This window comes from Dendrobates tinctorius, unplaced genomic scaffold, assembly GCF_039654945.1.
Source record: "Dendrobates tinctorius isolate UK_male_01 unplaced genomic scaffold, ASM3965494v1 ptg000045l, whole genome shotgun sequence".
NCBI classification, from domain to species: domain Eukaryota; kingdom Metazoa; phylum Chordata; class Amphibia; order Anura; family Dendrobatidae; genus Dendrobates; species Dendrobates tinctorius.
Genome location: NW_027361713.1, coordinates 16,778,872 through 16,800,258, shown reverse-complemented (window position 1 = coordinate 16,800,258; position 21,387 = coordinate 16,778,872). Strand labels below are relative to the sequence as shown.

The window sequence follows — 21,387 nt, the reverse complement described above, 5'->3', positions numbered from 1 at the left end:
GTAGAACTCTGCATCTTTGGTCTCCAGATTCATCGCATCTGAGATAAGATCGGCGAACTAAACTGCGAGGACAGTCTGGGTATCAAGTGTTCACGGTGTGGTGCCAGTTTAGTTCGGCTCATCACAAACTTGATGTGGCTCTTTTCATTCATGTCTATGGTTTTGAAGTATGCTACTGCTGCGATTGCTTTGACTGATGCATCACAGAAGATACAAATTCTTTGTGTCTTCTGTAGATGGCACCCGAAGGTTGGTCCAAGGCCTCGAGAGAACTCCTCCACTCTTCCCACAGATCTGCTTTTTCTGATAGAAGTGGATCGTCCCAATCAGACGTGTCTTGGGTGAAGTCTCTTAGCATCACTTTTCCTTGGATAGTCACTGGAGCTACAAGTTCCAGGGGGCAGTATAGACTATTCACAAAAGAGAGAACTCCTCTGTGTGTGAAGGGTTTCTCGTCTTTACTGATCTGGAAGGTGAAGGCATCTGTCTTCAGATCCCAAAGCAATTCAAGGCTTCCCTGCATGGGAAGGGAGTAGATGCTTAGGTCTAGGTCCTTTAGATCACTGGAATAGTCTTGAGAGGGAAAGGCTTCCATCAACTCTCGGCTGTTGGAGGAAATCTTGTGTAACCTTAGGTTAGACTGTGCGAGCTTTTCTTGAGCCCTTTTTAGTACTGATTGCAGCTTTATTTGTCGGTGTGGACTTTAAACAGTCAACTATGTAGAAGTCCTTTTCTATGAAGAATCTGACGTCTGACCCATACTTTTCTTCGTTTTCTTCGCCCTCTTCGGTGGAATTTCGGAGGTCGTAGATGGCGACTGCTGGGGAAGGACTGTTCCCGAAGATGTGAAGATGTGCACCCTCATCCGGTATTCTGTGAAGTCTTTGTCCGGATTGTAGTCACGGTACAAGAAAAACCTCAAGTAGTTTCTGTGTTCCTCTTTGACGAGAAAACAGTGGAACATCTGTTGTATGTCAGCCATAAATGCCACCGCATCTCTGCGGAAAGAGAGTAGTACTTCCAGAAGTCTGTTGTTGAGGTCTGGACCCAACAGTAGGACATCATTCAATGACACATCTTCGCATTTGGCGCTTGAGTCGAATACCACTCGTATTTGACCTGGCTTCTTAGGATGGTATACGCCGAACATGGGCAGATACCAACACTCCTTTGAGGGCCGAAGTGCAAGTGCAATCTCTGCGTGGTTGTTCTGGAATATCTTCCCCATAAAGGTAAAGAACTGTTCCTTCGTCTCTGGTGACTTCTGAAGCATGTTCCTGAGGGAGATGAATCAGCTGTAGACCAGTTCCCTGTTGTTGGGTAGGCACCTTCTCTGAGGTCAAAATGGTAAAGGTGAGACCCAACGGTTCGATTCGTCTTTGACTATTTGTCTATCCATAATGTCCAAGAACATCCTATCCTCTATGGACATCGCTACCTTGTCGTCTTCCTTTGTCCTGTGGAAGACCGTACATCCCATGTGATCTTGTTCACCTTCACAGGCATGGTCTTCATTGGTAGGTAGAGAATTGGCAAGGTAGGGGAGTGCTGTTTGGCAATTAATTTACCAGCAGACTATTGTGACATGGCCAGAAGAGAGATGGACGTCCATTTTCCAGTGTGTTGGTAAGCATACTGTTGACTGAGGCCGGCTTATGTGCTCCTCCTAGACAGACGTCTCCTATAATGACCCATCCAAGGTCGAGCCTTTGCGCGTATGGAGCGTTCCGGGAGCCGTTTATACATTCTCTAGTCTTGTGGACTCGTAGTATATCTCTTCCCCGTAGTAGATCCATTGGGGCCTCTGGATCCAACTCAGGTATCAGGTTGGCTATACACTTCAGAAGGGGGTGATGTGTCACCACTTCCGGTGAAGGTATCTCTGACCTGTTGTCCGGAATCTGGTTGCACTCTAGGATGGTTGGTAGCGATGGCCATCTATGGACTCCATCTTGAATCCGGTTGCTTTCCTCCCCGCCATCTCATCGGTTCCTGAACATGTCCTCAGGGTGTAGGGAGAACCAGGGCCTACAATGCTGAAGTTGTCAAAGAAGATGGACCTGTTACTTTGATCATCCAGGATTACATATATCTTGAGGGCTTTGTCCTTGTGGCCTGCAGGATAGACTCGTACAAAGCAGATTTTTGAGCAGGACCTTCCTTCTGTGAGTCCCTTATAGATCTCTGTACATTTAGAGCTGACCTCAGGGGTGTCTTCGTCAGTGACCTTCTGCTTCCCATCGTGCTCCTCTGCTTGCAACAACACTCATGGAGGTGATCCAGGGTGCAAGGCTGTATTGTGATCCGTGCTGCTGCATTCTGCACATTTCACACTGGCTTCCCAGTTCCTGGCGAAGTGAGAGGTTGTGGCACTACATTTGAAGCAGATGTTGTTCTCCTTGAGGAAACCTTTTCAATCCTCCAAAGACTTCTCCTTGAAGGCTCTGCATTTTAGTAGAGAACGTGATTTCTTGTGTAGAGGACACTGTTTACTGACATCCTGAGGCTTGTTCTCATCTGGAGGGGGTTTATTCACATTGTGAGGAGGGCCTGTGGAAACCAAGTTAGTTTTGTGGACTGCCACTGATGTCCTACTGGGTTTGACACCGGGGGCAGTGGAACGTGACAGAGTGAAGTCAAAACTAGGGTCATTTCTGATCTTAGCTTGTTGGGTGACAAAATCTACAAAAACAGTGAAAGGAGGGAATGATACATCATGATTTTGTTTATACCGTGAACCACATGTAACCCACTTTTCTTGTAGGTTGTAAGGAAGTTTTTGTATTATCGGATTGACACCCCTAGCGGTGTCTAAGAATGCCAATCCGGGCAAATCTTTCTCCTGGGCAACCTGTAACTCTATCAATAAATCACTCAATTACAGTTAGGTCCATATATATTTGGAGAGAGACAACATTTTTCTAATTTTGGTTCTAGACATTACCACAATGAATTTTAAACAAAACAATTCAGATGCAGTTGAAGTTCAGACTTTCAGCTTTTATTTGAGGGTATCCACATTAAAATTAGATGAAGGGTTTAGTAGTTTCAGCTCCTTAACATGTGCCACCCTGTTTTTAAAGGGACCAAAAGTAATTGGACAGATTAAATAATTGTAAATAAAAGCTTTTGATAACCTTTAGGTCCTATCTTAGGAAAATCATCAATTCTTTTATATAAAGCATTCTCTCTGACTTCTACTGTCCCATAGCATTCATCAAGTCTTTCCCACACTTTACGTAGACCTGTGCGTGGATGCTTTATATTAATGTCTCCTAGTCTTTTGGCATGCTCGACCGACTCACTTCCGAGCCACTTTACCAGGAGATCTAACTCCTCACTACAAGAAAGGTCCAGACCATGAATGGTGTTCCGGAACGAGGCTCGCCATGACTTATAGTTCTCGAGACATTGTGAGTTTAGCTGCATACTGCTGAGTATATTGGCGGGAAACTGAGTCTACACTGCATGCAGAATTATTAGGCAAGTTGTATTTGAGAGGATTTTTTTTATTATTGAACAACAGCTATGTTCTCAATCAACCCAAAAGACTCATAAATATCAAAGCTTAATAATTTTGGAAGTTGGAGTGGGTTTTTTTTTTAGATTTGGCTATCTTAGGAGGCTATCTGTTTTTTTAAGGAAACTATTACTGTGCAGAATTATTAGACAACTTAATAAAAACCAAATATATACCCATCTCACTTGTTTATTTTCACCAGGTAAACCAATATAACAACATAAATTTAGAAATAAACATTTCTGACATTCAAAAACAAAAAAACAAAAAATCAGTGACCAATATAGCCACCTTTCTTTACGATGACACTCAAAAGCCTTCCATCCATAGATTCTGTCAGTTGCTTGATCTGTTTACGATCAACATTGCGTGCAGCATCCACCACAGCCTCCCAGACACTGTTCCGAGAGGTGTACTGTTTTCCCTCCCTGTAGATCTCACATTTTATGAGGGACCACAGGTTCTCTATGGGGTTCAGATCAGGTGAACAAGGGCGCCATGTCATTATTTTTTCTTCTTTTAGACCTTTACTAGGCAGCCACGCTGTGGAGTATTTGGATGCATGTGATGGAGCATTGTCCTGCATGAAAATCATGTTTTTCTTGAACGATACCGACTTCTTCCTGTACCACTGCTTGAAGAAGGTGTCTTCCAGAAACTGGCAGTAGGTCTGGGAGTTGAGCTTTACTCCATCCTCAACCCGAAAAGGTCCCACAAGTTCATCTTTGATGATACCAGCCCATACCAGTACCCCACCTCCACCTTTCTGGCGTCTGAGTCGGAGTGGAGCTCTCTGCCCTTTACTGATCCAGCCTCGGGCCCATCCATCTGGCCCATCAAGAGTCATTCTCTTTTCATCAGTCCATAAAACCTTAGAAAAATCAATCTTAAGATACAGTATTTCTTGTCCCAGTCATGACGTTTTATCTTATGTAACTTGTTCAAAGGTGGTCATTTTTCAGCCTTCCTTACCTTGGCCATGTCCCTGAGTGTGTCACACCTTGTGCTTTTTGATACTCCAGTAACGTTGCAGCTCTGAAATATGGCAAAACTGGTGGCAAATGGCATGTTGGCAGCTCAACGCTTGATTTTCCTCAATTGATGGTCAGTTATTTTGCGCCTTTTTTTATCATAGTAACATAGTAACATAGTTATTAAGGTTGAAGGAAGACTTTAAGTCCATCTAGTTTAACCCATATCCTATCCTAACTTGCCCTAACATGTTGATCCAGAGGAAGGCAAATAGTAAGCTTCACATTGGGGAAAAAAATTCCTTCCCGACTCTACATACTAGCTCCCTGGATCAGACTAGCTCCCTGGATCAACGCAATATTAAGGAAACTAGCATATATAACCTGTAAAATTATACTTTTCAAGAAAGGCATCCAGTCCCTTCTTAAATTTTAGTAGGGAATCACTCATTACAACATCATATGGCAGAGAGTTCCATAGTCTCACTGCTCTTACAGTAAAGAATCCGCGTCTGTGAGTATGCTTAAACCTTCTTTCCTCCAGACGTAGAGGATGCCCCCTTGTCCCCGTCACAGGTCTAAGAGTAAAAAAATAATTAGAAAGGTCTTTGTACTGTCCACGCATATATTAATACATTGTAATAAGATCACCCCTAAGCCTTCGATTTTCCAGACTAAATAACCCCAAGTGTAATAACCGGTCTGTGCGCATCATGATGCGCGGTCTGTGCTGACTGCGGGGGGCCTATGCCAGCTGTCGGGGGCCTGTACAGGCCTGCCGGGGGCCTGTGCCGGCTGTCGGGGGTCTGTACGGGCCTGCCGGGGGCTGGTGCCGGCTGCCGGGGGTCTGTACGGGCCTGCCGGGGGCTTGTGCCGGCTGTCGGGGGTCTGTACGGGCCTGCCACTTTATTAGGTACACCATGCTAGTAACGGGTTGGACCCCCTTTTGCCTTCAGAACTGCCTCAATTCTTCGTGGCAGAGATTCAACAAGGTGCTGGAAGCATTCCTCAGAGATTTTGGACCATATTGACATGATGGCATCACACAGTTGGCGCAGATTTGTCGGCTGGACATCCCTGATGCGAATCTCCCGTTCCACCACATCCCAAAGATGCTCTATTGGATTGAGATCTGGTGACTGAGGAGGCCATTTGAGTACAGTGAACTCATTGTCATGTTCAAGAAACCAATCTGAGATGATTCCAGCTTTATGACATGGCGCATTATCCTGCTGAAAGTAGCCATCAGATGTTGGGTACATTGTGGTCATAAAGGGATGGACATGGTCAGCAACAATACTCAGGTAGGCTGTGGCGTTGCAATGATGCTCAATTGGTACCAAGGGGCCCAAAGAGTGCCAAGAAAAAATTCCCCACACCATGACACCACCACCACCAGCCTGAACCGTTGATACAAGGCAGGATGGATCCATGCTTTCATGTTGTTTACGCCAAATTCTGACCCTACCATCCGAATGTCGCAGCAGAAATCGAGACTCATCAGACCAGGCAACGTTTTTCCAATCTTCTACTGTCCAATTTCGATGAGCTTGTGCAAATTGTAGCCTCAGTTTCCTGTTCTTAGCTGAGAGGAGTGGTACCCAGTGTGGTCTTCTGCTGCTGTAGCCCATCTGCCTCAAAGTTCGACGCACTGTGCGTTCAGAGATGCTCTTCTGCCTACCTTGGTTGTAATGGGTGGCAATTTGAGTCACTGTTGCCTTTCTATCAGCTCGAACCAGTCTGCCCATTCTCCTCTGACCTCTGGCATCAACAAGGCATTTCCGGCCACAGAACTGCCGCTCACTGGATTTTTTTTCTTTTTCGGACCATTCTCTGTAAACCCTAGAGATGGTTGTGCGTGAAAATCCCAGTAGATCAGCAGTTTCTGAAATACTCAGACCAGCCCTTCTGGCACCAACAATCATGCCACGTTCAAAGGCACTCAAATCACCTTTCTTCCCCATACTGATGCTCGGTTTGAACTGCAGGAGATTGTCTTGACCATGTCTACATGCCTAAATGCACTGAGTTGCCGCCATGTGATTGGCTGATTAGAAATTAAGTCTTAACACACAGTTGGACAGGTGTACCTAATAAAGTGGCCAGTGAGTGTATATACTACATTCATACAACATACATACAACATGCTACAGACATACAACATACATACAACATACATTCATACAATACATACATGCTACATACATACTACATACAATACATTCATACATTCATACAATACATACATATAGACATACAGTACATATAACATAGAATACATACTCACCAATACTTGTCACATTGTTCCCCAAAGCCAGTATCATCTATGAAAAAATATGAAAATAACAAACAAGCCATATACTCCCTGATCCGCAGAAATCCACGTGTCCCACGCCGATTTCCCGTGGAGAACAGCAGCATCAGCTGATGCGACCGCTCTCTACGGGGCAGGAATCCATTGACGGGAGGTAGGTATCCTTCCGCACTGTATTCCTCCGCCACTGTAAAAAAATAGTGCGTGGGAACTTTTTCACACAGCAATGCCAAAAGTGAGACTAGGGACTATTTTTTTTACAGTGGCGGAGGAATACAGTGTGGAAGGATACCTACCTCCCGTCATTGGATTCCTGGAGCCCCGTAGAGCGCGGTCGCATCAGCTGATGATGCTGTTCTCTATGGGAAATCGGCATGGGACACTCATGGATTTCTGCGAATCAGGGAGTATATGGCTTGTTTGTTATTTTCATATTTTTTCATAGATAACACTGGCTTCGGGGAACAATGTGACAAGTATTGGTAAGTATGTACTCTATGTTATATGTATTGTATGTCTATATGTATGTATTGTTTGAATGTATTGTATGTAGTGTGTATGTAGTATGTAAGTATTGTATGAATGTATGTATGTTGTATGTAGTATGTATGTTGTATGTATGTTGTATGTCTGTAGCATGTTGTATGTATGTTGTATGTATGTAGTATGTATGTATGTTGTATGAATGTAGTATGTATGTATTGTATGAATGTATGTTGTATGTAGTATGTATGTAGTATGTCTGTAGCATGTTGTATGTATGTAGTATGTACTATGTATGTATGTTGTATGAATGTAATATATATGTATTGTATGAATGTATGTTGTATGTAGCATGTATGTAGTATGTATGTTGTATGTCTGTAGCATTTTGTATGTATGTTGTATGTATGTAGTATGTATGTATGTTGTATGAATGTAGTATGTATGTTTGTTGTATGAATGTAGTATATATGTAGTATGAATGTAGTATGTTGTATGTCTGTAGCATGTTGTATGTATGTAGTAAATATGTAGTATGTATGTATGCTGTATGAATGTAGTATATATGTAGTATGTATGTATGTATGCTGTATGAATGTAGTATATATGTAGTATGTATGTAATATGTATGTAGTATGTATTGTAAGGATTCGACTCGCTTAGGTGCAGTGGGAGACAAACATGAGGCACGTTCCTTTAAAATTTCACAGGGTTTATTACTCCATAAACCAGAGACAGCACATAAACAGTCCTTAGCTGGGCTGTGTTCCCTCAGGTCCTGTGCACAGAGGCCAGGGCAATGTCCCGAGCAACGCTCTATCTGCAGCCGCAGACACAGGAAGGCTTCTCCTTCCTTGGAACCCAGATCACTTTCTGTAGTGTCCCACCTGGACACATGGAAGTCTGTCCACACTCTGACAGACTCCCTCACAGTCTCTCTCACGTGCTAAACACCTTAATTACATAGCCCTGTAACCACACCCATAGGTGAGGTATGGATCACATGAGCTGGTCACATGGTCAGGACTTCACCACAGGTCCTGAACATACACATATCTTCAGGCAAAACGGAGTACAGTCCGCACCCAGTGCACTAAATGACATCTTTAGTGCTCATGTACACTATAGGCAAAATACTCCGGGTTGCATCGCAGGGAGCATCCCTCCATGTGACATATCTCCCATTAACCACGCGATCACCTGTCACACCACAGTATGTATGTTGTATGAATGTAGTATATATGTAGTATGAATGTAGTATGTATGTTGCATGTATGTTGTATGAATGTAGTATATATGTAGTATGTATGTAGTATGTGTATATATATATATATTTTTTTTTTTTTTTTTTACATTCAACACATTAGCCGGATGATGGGACTACTACTGTCCAATCATTGGCTAATGTGTCAATCACTGTCATTGCAGCAGGCATCGCCCGATGGGACTTGTAGTCCCATCGGACGATGCCTGCACACACACAAGACCCCCAGCAGGCCCGCACAGACTCTCGGCAGCTGGCACAAGCCCCCAGCAGGCCCGTACTGACCCCTGGCAGCCGGCGCAAGCCCCCGGCAGGCCCGTACAGACCCCCGCCAGCCAGCACAAGCCCCCGGCAGGCCCGTACAGACCCCCGGCAGCCGGCACAAGCCCCCGGCAGGCCCATACAGACCCCTGCCAGCCGGCACAAGCCCCTGGCAGGCCCGTACAGACCCCTGTCAGCCGGCACAAGCCCCCGGCAGGCCCGTACAGACCCCCGGCAGCCGGCACAAGCCCCCGGCAGGCCCGTACAGACCCTCGGCAGCCGACACAAGCCCCCGGCAGGCCCGTACAGACCCCCGGCAGCCGGCACAAGCCCCCGGCAGGCCCGTACAGACCCCTGGCAGGCCCGCACAGACCCCCCCGCACACACAGACACGCACAGTGTCCACCCACGCACCGCCCACACCTCCCACCCTCCCGAACTGGATGTGCAAGTAAAGAAAGGGTTTTTTTAATTCCGATATTTCTGTCCCATTGACTTGAATGGGACTTCCGGTATCGGAATTGGTGATACCGATACTTTTTTTTGTATCTTGCCGATCCAATCCGATCCGATATTTCTCTATATCGGATGGTATCGCTCAACACTATTTATCACCCCCCACCCAGATACCTTTTATAAATACCGGAGGTCGCAATTGGGTGTCGTAGCTGCTTTTGTTCTGACCAAGCGTCAGCTGTCCAGATCACCAGTGAGTCCGAATTGTGAGGTTTTTCGCCCTTTCTGTTGCAAGCGCTTGGAGACAAAGAGACTTCAACACACAAGCCGTGGTCAAATTACTTTATCTGATGTAATGAAATATAAAACATGTTTTTATACCATTTACAACAATATGTGACTCTATGGAGCTCATTTGGCCCCCACCATCACCTCAGGGCCGTACGTACCTTGTTTACAATATACCCAGAACACGTTGTTGAGAACAAATATGATAACAAGTATAGTTTCCTTGAAGACAGAGACTACTAGTCTACATAAGAATAATTCTAGCAATAATAAGGCAAAAGGCAATTGAAGTCTTAAAGGTAATTAAAGGGATATAAAAGCAAACCATTAACTCTTCTATATCAATTTCCCCCTTTTGTAAATGGTATAACCTTTGCCACAGGGTCAGCTGATGTCCACAAAGGAGCTACTGTCTCATGGGTCTAGTACCCATAAGGGGGCTTCCTACCTGCTTCACCCATCCACCCTCAGTGTGGACACTCACTTTCCCCATCAGCAATGGCCACCTGGGGTCTATGATACACTACAGAAGGTTCAGCCTTAGATTCTTTTTTTCACACATACATTATTCAGTAGCTTAAGTAATACATATATTAGCGCTTTTACAGCTACATAAAATAATAAGCAAAACAACAAAATTTGCATACAAGTCTATATAATGCCAAAAAAAATCCATCCTGCAAGGCCATTAACCCAATTTGCTGGATTTAGGAAAGAGAATGCGTTACCCCACCAGGAGTCTTTGTTTGCACTGTGTTGCTTTAACCATTGGTCTCTGAGTTCACCTATTTTGTCTATACTGGCCCTGATCTGGAGATTGCCAGCAGGGTCGATATAATTACAACAGGTGGGACCAATTATCTGATACATTCCTCCTTCTTTTGCTGTCAGGTAATCTAGTACTATAGTATGTTGGTTAGTAACTACGATTAATTGTCTCTGTATTGTATTAGTTTCATTAAGAACTTCAAGAATCTGGAAAATCTGATTGTCCAGGTAGTCGGTAGCTTCCACTAATTTATCCCACAGTTGTGTTATGAAGGGGTATATTAGCATACTACTGAATATTTTATTTGTTATCCCCATTTCTACTAGATGCGGCCTACCATTTGGCTTATTGTCTGCAGCCCTTCTATACGAGGTATGAATTGGAACTGCTGCAGTGTCTATTTTACTATGAGGAACTATGAAAGTGGCTGGTGTCAGTTTAGCAAGAGTGCAGACCCCTCTTATGTCCGGGCTCACCCACCTGTAGGCACGATGTCCGCAAACCAAGAATACTCAGTCAGGGAGAACACAAACGTGACCAGGGGTCTGTATACATTGGTATAAACTCAAAAGTCCTGACCTACTGTAGGCTTATGGGCACACCAAGTATTATTCATTTGTTTTCCACTTACACCAGATGTACATTTACCCCTTTCTTTCCTTATTATTTTACTCGTAGATGATTTACAGCCTTCAACACCATCTTGGTACACCGTATCATTAACCTGTGTTTGATCGCGAGTGTATATGCGGAAGCAATTATTGTCCTCACCACAGGTATTTGCTCCAGTGTGTTGAAGACTGAACTACAGTCCATCATTGGGAATAGGGTCTGAGTGAGGGATTTCAGTCCTCCTCTTGGCGACCATATTACCGACATCTGAGTCATATTCCCACCACCACATTTGTACCTTAGGCCGCGTTATGAAACCAGGGATTAGCGGCCCATTCGACTATAGCCAATGAGGCAGATATATCACGGGGCACACCTAGATTGAGTCCAAGTCTCATTGTGTATGCAGTGTGGGGTTAATACCTCCCATGGCTCCAGAGGTAAGGCTAAGTACGGCATAGTCCTCGCAGATACAGGGCTGTGTGTACAGATCCAACAGTCCTTCGGTTTCTGTCCTTCCATGTCCTTTATAAGAAGAGCATGATGCCGAATAAGTTTGTTGTCCCAATCAGCATTTAAGAGGTTGTCCTGTGTCTCTGTAGAGTGCAGTATTCCTGTCACTGCCAGCAAGGTGATGAGGAGTACAGTCATTCTGCTGTTGACAGGACCTTCTTGCAGTGACTGGCGTGGATCCAGGTGGGCTTTCCCTCAAGTTTTACTGAAGTGGATGTGGTCAGCTGGACTTGGAAGGGGCCGTCAAATCGTGGGTCCAGGCTCCTTCTCACGTGTCTGCGTATAACCACCCAATCACCTAGATTCAGCTGATGCACATCTGCACTGGCGTTAGGATCTGGAATGGATGAGAACACATGTTTATGCACCACATTAAGTCTTTCCTGCAAGGCCTGGACGTAGGCTGTCATAGCACCGTGTTGCATTTGTAGCACCTGTGGGAAGTACAGACCAGTCTTTGGTGCACTACCAACAGGACTTCAAAAGGAGACAAGCCTGTGTTTCTATTTGGAGTGTGTCTGACTGAAAAGAGTGCAAGAGGCAAGCACTCCACCCAGCTCTTTCCTGTGTCTGCCATGGCCTTTTGAATTTTCAGTTTAAGTGTCCCATTTAGTCTTTCCACTTTCCCACTACTTTGTGGACTATATGGTGTATGAAATGTTTGCTGTACACCCGGGGCCTGCATGACTTCCCTCATTATTTCTCTCGTGAAGTGTGTACCCCTATCTGTTTCTGTGGCTTCTGGGACACCATACCTGCAGATCAGTTCTTTCATCAGTTTGTCTGTAGTCATTTTAGCATTTGCACATTTTACCGGATAGGCTTCCGGCCAACCAGAGAAGAGATCTACACATACTAGGATATTTGCATACACTCCTACCTTGGTAGCTGTATGTCGTCAATCTGCAGTCTCTGAAACGGGTAGAGAGGCCTAGATGTCGCTTTCTTAGGGACTTTTACTGTTTTACCTGGGTTGTGCTGTGCACAGATGAGGCATGATTGTACAAGTTTCGCGGCTGCCTAACTGAAACCAGGAGCGATCCAGAAGGCATCTACCATGGCACACATGTGACTTTTTGAGGTGTGAGTGGGGCCATGTGCTGCTTGCGCCATGATTGGGAACAGGGACTTTAATGGGCACAATTTATCCTTATTCTCCCATACTCCATTTGAGTTCAGCTCAGCTCCCAGTCTCCCCCGGTGTACCTTCTCTGTTTGGGCAGCCTTTTGCCGGAGGGATTTCAGGACATCTAGACCCAATGTGGCTGGAATACGCTGACACCCTGCCACCGTCCACTGCTCTCTCTAGGCCGCCTTGTGCTACTTTAGCAGCCTCGTTCACCCTTCTGTTGCCCTCTACCTCCACGGAGTCACCTTTGTGTGTGCTTTTACCTTGACAATGCCAACCTGGACTGGTAACATCAATGCCTCCATCAATTGTTTCACCAGCTCTGCATTTTTAATGGGCTTCGAATCTGTGAAAATATTAGCGACTTTTCCTGCAGCGGCTCTACATGCCTCAGTGAGTGCCTTCAACTCTGCCTCCTGCGCCGACATGTGCGGAGAGAGTGGTTCCGCTCGGATTACCTCATGTGAGGATACTACTGCATATCCAGTGTAGAATCGTCCATCCTGGTGGTATCTGGGGCCATCTACAAAAAAGAAACTCCAAGTCTGCATTAGGAACAGGTTTTTAATGAACGTGTGCAAACCCAACTGTCTCCTGACTCATCAGTTCTATGCAGACATGTTCATGTGTCATGTCAAGGTATCCTTCCTCACTCACTAATACGGTCACCAATTCCCCCTTTTCTGAATCCACAGGCAATTAGTAGAGCGCATTCAAGTCAGAGCTGTCTAGCCATAGACAGATGTTTTGGTTGAACTTGTACGAGTATGGCATGGATGTCATGTGGGGAATAGATTGTCAAAAGAAACGTCAGTGTGATCTCACATGCCTTTCCTAGTAGTAGTGCAGCTGCTCCTACCGCACAGACACAATCAACTGTATTTTGTGTGAGGTCCCAGGTCTGATGACAAGCAGTCATAAAGTGGTTGGAATATTTGTGAAGCGGACCTTATCCAAGGCCTACTGTAGGTCACTAAACCTAGGAAAGTGCATAGATGCTGATGTGACCTGTGTAGAGGGCGATCTTGAATTGCTTGTTTCCTGTCAGGTGTCTGGTACCTTCGGCAATAAAATGTCCCACAAATGTCACCTTTTGTTTGTAATACTGTAATTTGTCACGTGAGACCTTGCAACCCTTAGGGTCATCCACGTACTGTAATAGTACAATCAGCGGATGAGGTGATTGCCACTACTCAAGGATCCATGCCATTGCTGCTGAATAGATGGCAGGGGATTTCTTTCCCCCTTTGTGGGAGGACTGTCCAACAATATTGTTCACCTTTATGAGTAAAGGAGAAAGATACTGACAGTCTGGGTGCAGGGGTACAGAGAAGAATGCACCTGCTAAATCAATGACTGTGAAACATGTTGACATCATTGGGATCTGTGACAGTATTGTGTGTGTGTTAGGGACGATTGAGGTCACACTCACTGTATCATCATTAATAGCCCTTAAGTCATGAACCTTTCTGTAAGTGTCAGCAAACCCTTGAGTCCTTTTTTTTTTCCTAATGGGATACAAAGTGGTGTCACAGGGGGAAGATCTTTGCAGTCCAGGGGGGGTTTCTTTGCACCAGAACCCCTGCCTTAACATACTCTCTAATATCTCTGCTCGGGGCAATTGATTTGGCTAGTCTCAAGGGGTATTGCTTTAAACAAGGAGGAGTGGTTCCTTCTTTCATTTTAATCATGACAGGGGGAATGGGCAGCCGACCCACATCAGTTTTTCCCCTTGCCCAAACAGTGTCTGGCACCTGTCCCATTTCCTCATACTCAGGCATTTTGTTGTCAGGTGTTAGTTTCACCGCTTTTGTCATATACACCATTGCCGCAATCTTACACAAATGTTTATCTGAGAGGGGATTTGTGACTGTAATACCCTCAGGAGAGTACTTTATGGTGGCCTGGATCGCACTCAGCACATCCGCTCCCAGTAAATTCATAGGGGTATTGTCACTAACAATAAGTTTTGTAAGTACCACAATTCCAGCACCTCACTGTTTCTAGGTCCTTAGGTCCCTTATTACGTCTCCACTTTTTTCCTTGTGCTCCAGCATACATGACAGGTCGTCTTATTGTCCTTGTTTGCTCAACTTCTTTAGGTTCCTTAAGGAGGTCTTTTCGGATCTACTTATCTCCATTCAGGTCTGGCTGTCTGTACTGCGTCTCGTAAGTCTTTGTTCATACCGTCAATGAATGCATTCACCAGTATTCTAACATCAAGTGGGTTTATGCAAATGTACCCCATGTCTGCCCATTTCAGCTGTAACTGTCCAAAGTACATCTCTACCCTCTCTCCTTTTTGCTGTGTCACATTAGTCAGGAGTACGGACTGCTCTGATTGTTCCACTGTAGCCCATTGTCTTAGTGACTCACAGTACGTTTCCCCAGACCGTGCAGATTTATCATCCATGCCCCAAGCCTGATTCTTTGTCACATCTGTGTGTGTCTTAATTATATGTCCTAGTGCATCACCTGCCTTTAAACTCACCAACCTCTCTAGGTCTGCCCAGGTACACTTATATGTCTGCTGTACTTCCTTTATGTGTCTGTAAAACGGGAATGGTTGGTCTTCAGGGTCAGGCAGCTGCTTCAGCAAAGCTAGCTGGTCAGAGGGGCTCCAGGGATAATACACCTGCATCTTTCTTATTCTAGTCACACTTCTAGGTCCTGATGGGGTTGGTCGTCTGATGTCTACTGTCAGCTTACTCCTCAAAGGTCAATGTCCCCACTACCCACTATCCACACTATTATGTCAGCTTCTTATAATCTTGTCTGGACAGGATCTAGTGCAACTCGCTTAGGTCAGTAGCACAGGTCACACAAGTAGCTATTCAGTCTGGGTTTGTCTGAGTCTGATCACAGTGTTTACAAGTCCATATGTTTTGTCTGGGTCTCTGGTTACACTTTGTCAATCAAAACATTCATAATACACCTTCCACACTGCTGCACATTCATTCTCAAGCATCATTTATTCACTTGCTATTTTCTTCCCTTGTCTGTGCCTTTTTGTACACCCAAACATTCACACTCTGGTATTTTTGCCTTTTTTTAAATATTGGTCCAACCTGTTTTACTGCATCCTTTCTTCTCTGTCTTTTACAATTTGCATAGCTGTCTTGGATCTCATTGGGGGCACCGACTGTACACAGAAAAAGTTGCCATGGCTTCAACCTTTTTCTGCCGACAGCTCACCTTTCTTCTGAAATGCCCTCCCAGTGTGCCTGGACCTCTGTCTTACAGGCCACACTTAGCAAGTCAGAGAGAGCCTGCCAAGGTGTAGCGGGAAGGCTCCTTGCCTCTCACCCGGTAGACCTACAGGATGTAACGGGAAGCCTCTCTGCCTCTCACCCGCTAGATCAGCTGACTAGATAGGAATAGGCCTTTTTCCTTCTAGCCCAGCTCCATGGATTGTGGGAAGGCTACTTCAACTTAGACAGCTCACCTTTCTTCTGAAATGCCCTTCTGTGTGTCTGGACCTCTGTCTTACAGCCCACACATAGCAAGTCAGAGTGAGCCTGCCAAGGTATATCCAGAGGGCTCCTCGCCCTCGCCTCTCACCCACAACAAAAAACCCGCTGACTAAAGTAAGAAGGCCCAGGTGTGATAGGCCTCTGACCTACTTTATCAGCCGTACAGTCGGCTACCTCCTCTGTTGATACACAATTTGCTATACAAATCAATCACACAACTAGAAGCAGGTTCAAACACATTAATGACCAAACAATCACTTACAATGACCAAACAATCACTTATAATGACCAAACAATCACTTACAATTCCCTTCTAAATTAGGCACCATATTTTACTTTTAACTTCCAACTTCAATTAAGTACTGTTGCTTTAAAATGCACAAATCTTTCAGCACGTACCTTACGGATAGAATTACAGACAATTTTGAGCACAGCTCACACTCAGCAGAGATAAGAGCGAAGGGAGAAGAAAAACTGCGCAGCGCCATCCTTCCCCCCTCCCATCAGCATTCCGTAGTTCTTTAGACTTATCAAAATCAATTTCTACAAAGAAAAACTCAAAATCACGGGATTTAACAGATAACTGTATAATGAGATTAACCATGCCTTGCCCTTTTTCTGGCCAAATGCATTCAGGAAACTTTACAATGTAATGCCACATATAACACAAGCTATATCATTACTCAATTAATTCAGTCTCAGATGTAGATTTGAAATATCTATAACGCATCTGTCCGGGATTCCACCACAACTAGAAAGGTAACAAATCTCTTGACACAAAAATGATGTGTGATGATTCATTTATATGTGCTCATTCACGGATTTTTTTATACTCAATTACTCATCTCTCATCTTATTCAGAGGTTCTCATAGATATATGTACAAGGATTCACACAGCCTGACTATCTTGCACTTTGGATTTGATTGACACTTTAACCTACAGCAGTGTCCACTGACACTCCGAGAACACCAAAGCCCACTTCTTACACAAGAAACATTGAAAACCAGAGCAACCAAAAACCACAGCCTTATACAAATTTACTGGCAATCCAAAATAACCACTGCACAGAGTCTATCCCAGACTTTGTGCTACACAGTACACCAGTACACAACCAGTTAGTATATTAGTATATTGCCAGAACAGTTTAACAGATAATACAGATGACAATTATTATCTTATTACTCTATTATTCAACTATCATACAGACATACTCACCACTCACTGGTGATGTGGGTTCTTTTGAACCGTGCTGTTACAGTCTTACCCAGAGATATGTAGACATCCTTAGAAAGGTTGCAGATGCAGAATCAATGTAAGAATAAATGTTCTCTCCTGCTGCAGCCTGGATTCTGCATTTTCAACCTTCCAGGAAGCTCCCACATACGGATTCCGAATAGACTGGTTTCCACGGTCCCCGTCGGGCGCCAAAACTGTCGTAGCTGCTTTTGTTCTGACCAAGCGTCAGCTGTCCAGATCACCAGTGAGTCCGAATTGTGAGGTTTTTCGCCCTTTCTGTTGCAAGCGCTTGGAGACAAAGAGACTTCAACACACAAACCGTGGTCAAATCACTTTATCTGACGTAATGAAATATAAGACATGTTTTTATACCATTTACAACAATATGTGACTCTATGGAGCTCATTTGGCCCCCACCATCACCTCAGGGTCATACCTTGTTTACAATGAACCCAGAACACGTTGTTGAGAATAAATATGATAACAAGTATAGTTTCCTTGAAGACAGAGACTACTAGTCTACATAAGAATAATTCTAGCAATAATAAGGCAAAAGGCAATTGTAGTCTTAAAGGTAATTAAAGGGATATAAAAGCAAACCATTAACTCTTCTATATCATGGGTGACATTGATGCTCCCTCTAAGATTAGAAAAGGATGGTCCACTTTTAGGAAACATAATAAATGAATCTTGGAGGTAGACTCAAGTCAAAATAATGCATGGAGCTATATATGCATTTAATATCCATAAACCAGATCTTAATTCTGATAAATTTACTGCTTGTCCCAGATGTCAACTTTCAAAATCAGACTTATCCCTCGGATTGGGGTCATGCCCTTACATCATCCCTTTTTGGGACTCCGTATCAGGGCTGATATCGAAACTTTGGAGTAACATAAAACTGTTGACTCTAATGACAGCAATTCTACATTTTTGGGATGAATTGGAAATGGAGGATGGTAAAATAAAGAACTTTCCAAAACGTATGCATACTATTCTGATTCTGGCTAAGAAACTGATTCTTAAGAATTTCTGCTCCTCTGTTCTGTCGCTTTCTGATTTGTTGACCCAATTGCATTACAATCTTTTTATAGAACATGGTGACGCACTATTAAATAAGGAGACATTAGGCGGGAAATTTTTGCTGAAGTGGAAACAATTTATTGGTCAGTTCTGTAATAAAGTAATGACACAGAAAATCATTAGACCATTCACTTCGACAAAATGGTACTTAACAGAGAATCTTAAAAATAATCCGGGTTATCTCCAGATTGACTGAATGTTTAGAAGATGACCTGAATGTAGGAGCGAGACATAAAGGATAAAGTGGAGAGACTTCCCCCCTCCCCCTCCAAACTCCAAACCCCCCATATCTCCCTTCTTTTGTGTCTTTTTTCTCTATATATTAATTTTGTTACTATTTATTATAAGATGTCAGAAAACTTGTGATATGAAAACAATCCTACACCCTCGTGCAATAGACTATTTACAGCCTTCAACCTCTTTGTATAAATATAGCAACTGAGGGCCATTTCACTAATTGCTTTTTTTTCTTATACAGTAGAGACACAGCCATGTATAAAGGATATACTTTGAGGGTTGATGTTTTCTTGACTTTTGTTGCTTCTGTTATTATTATTAATGTTAAGTGAAAAATCCAATAAAAATTTACATTCAAAAGAAAAAAATTCCCATGTGAAAATGCTGGCAGCAGACGTCACAGTGCGTTGGACAACCAAGGAGTACAGGCGAGAGAGACAAAACTCAAATCCAGCAGTGGCAAGGAAACACTGGCAAAGTTCTGGGACAGTTTTCTCAGACCCTCCCATCGCTCTGGCCCAGAGTCGTGGGGTAATGTCACAAGGAATGGAATATTTGGAAATATGCTGAGGGAGTACCAACGTCCTCTGTGATTCCTCTGTGCATTTTAATTACTGGGTATCCAAGCTGAACACGTGGCATGAACTGACTCTCTACGCTTTGGAGCCCTGCGCTTTGGAGTCCTGCCCTGCCACTAGCGTTTTGTCAGAGCGGGTTTTTAGTGCCGCTGGTGGAATTATAACTAGTGTTGAGCGATACCACCCGATGCTGAAAAATATCGGATCGGAATGGATCGGCCGATCTAAAAAAAGTATCGGGTATCGCCGATTCCGATCCCGGAAGTCCCATTCAAGTCAATGGAACAGAAATATCGGAATAAAAAAAACCTTTTTTTCCCTGTAGGTTAATTCTACATGAAGAAAAACAACTAATAATAATGTAGAATGTATTGTGGGAGGTGTAGGAGACATTAAAGCCATAGAGGTTTAGCCCAATCAAATTAAATAGCAGTAATTTTTTTTTTTTTTAAAGACGTTCGTAGTTACAAAGATATTGACTATGTTAAAGTCTTTAATATTTTGTCAGATATGTATGTTTCACTAGTTCCATGCTCTTCACCTTCTTTTTTACTTCTCCCACACTTTCTCCTTCATCATCCTCAGCAGCATCTTTTTCATCAACTTCTTCTTCACCTTATTCATCTTCTTCTTCTTCTTCTTCTTCACCTTCTTCCTATTTGTTTTTTTTTACATTCTTCATATTCTTCTTATTCAACTATTCTTCTTCTTCATATTCTACTTCTTCATCTTCTTCCTATTCTTCTTCATCATATTCTTATTTGTGTCAGGCATTTCTGTAGTTGTAATCTATAAAATTTTGAAGATTACACCTTCCGTTCAGCCTGTCACAAAAGATTTACAACAGGATTTGTTCGCATTCAGTTTGGCCTGCAGCAGGCCTTTTCCAGGGGAACCACGAGGAGGAATGGACTCACCCCCATACACTGCTTAATCTTCTTCTGCTTATAAATTAGATAATATCATTTGCTCAGATTTTTAGTCTTATGCTTAATGTTCTTCTGCTTTTGGTTTTTATGCTTCTTGTTCTTCTGTCTCTTGTTGTTCTGCATCTTGGTAGTTGTCTTCATGTTCTTTGTCCTCTTGGTCATCTTCTTCAGGGTCATCTTTTAGGTATTCTTCTGTGTGGTCTTCAGGGTCGTCGTCTTTAGGGTCATTGTCAGGGAGATCCAGAGTGCGAATGAAAAACCATTTCCACAAGCTTGAACTTGGAAAAGTAGCAGAAGGTACAAGAAGGCTGAGGAACTGTCGAGAACCAGCTGACGGTACTGGAACCCGGATGGGTAGCAGGAGGAACAATAGCAAATGGAACTAGCGAGGACCAGCTGACGGTGCTGGAACCCGGAGGGGCAGCAGAAGGAACAAGAGCCAATGGCACAACTGTGGACCAGTTGACGGTGCTGGAACACGGTTACTAAGCAGGAGGTACCTGTGCTACAAAGCACTACCAAGGACCAGCAGACATTGCTGGAACTCGGATACCAAGAAGGAGGCACCTTGGCCAAAAGCTCTGCCGAGAACCAGCTGACGGTGCTGGAACCCGGATGGGTAGGAGAAGCTGCAAGAGCAAATGAAACTAGCGAGGACCACCTGACGGTGCTGGAACCCGGAGGGGCAGCAGAAGGAAGAAGAGCCAATGGGACAACCGTGGACCAGCTGACTGTGCTGGAACACGGTTACTAAGCAGGAGGTACCGGTGCTACAAAGCACTACCAAGGATCAGCAGACGTAGCTGGAACTTGGATACCGAGAAGGAGGCACCTAGGCCCAAGGCTCTGCCGAGAACCAGCTGACGGTGCTGGAACCCGGATGGGTAGCAGAAGGTACCCATAATCATCAATGTTGCAAGGCCGCGAGCAGGATGCAGTTACCGAATCCCACAGTCCAACAGGGGGTGCTTTTCCTATTGGCACTACGGAATCAGCCTTTAGTACCAGAACCCGCAGCCCACATAGGAAGCACCGAAACTGCAGGCACCATAGACTCGGCTAACCCAAGCGCAACAGGACAACATATTGGTGGCAAAGTGACGTTGACACTACCCAGAAACAGCAGGCATGCTGGAACCAGGCTGGGCAGGAGGGAGTACCCTGCCAAAGACACTGCTGAGAACCAGCTGACGGTGCTGGAACCCGGATGGGTAGCAGAAGAAACAAGAGCCAATGGCACAACTGTGGACCAGCTGACGGTGCTGGAACA

The 21,387-nt window shown here is 44.2% G+C and overlaps 1 protein-coding gene across 5 annotated transcripts in view; it reads left to right on the top strand.

Moving 5' to 3' along the window:
* The window catches only part of SPDEF (SAM pointed domain containing ETS transcription factor), an 851,726-nt gene that overhangs the window by 567,062 nt on the left and 263,277 nt on the right, over window positions 1-21,387 (top strand). The gene's annotated exons all lie outside the window — the stretch shown is intronic.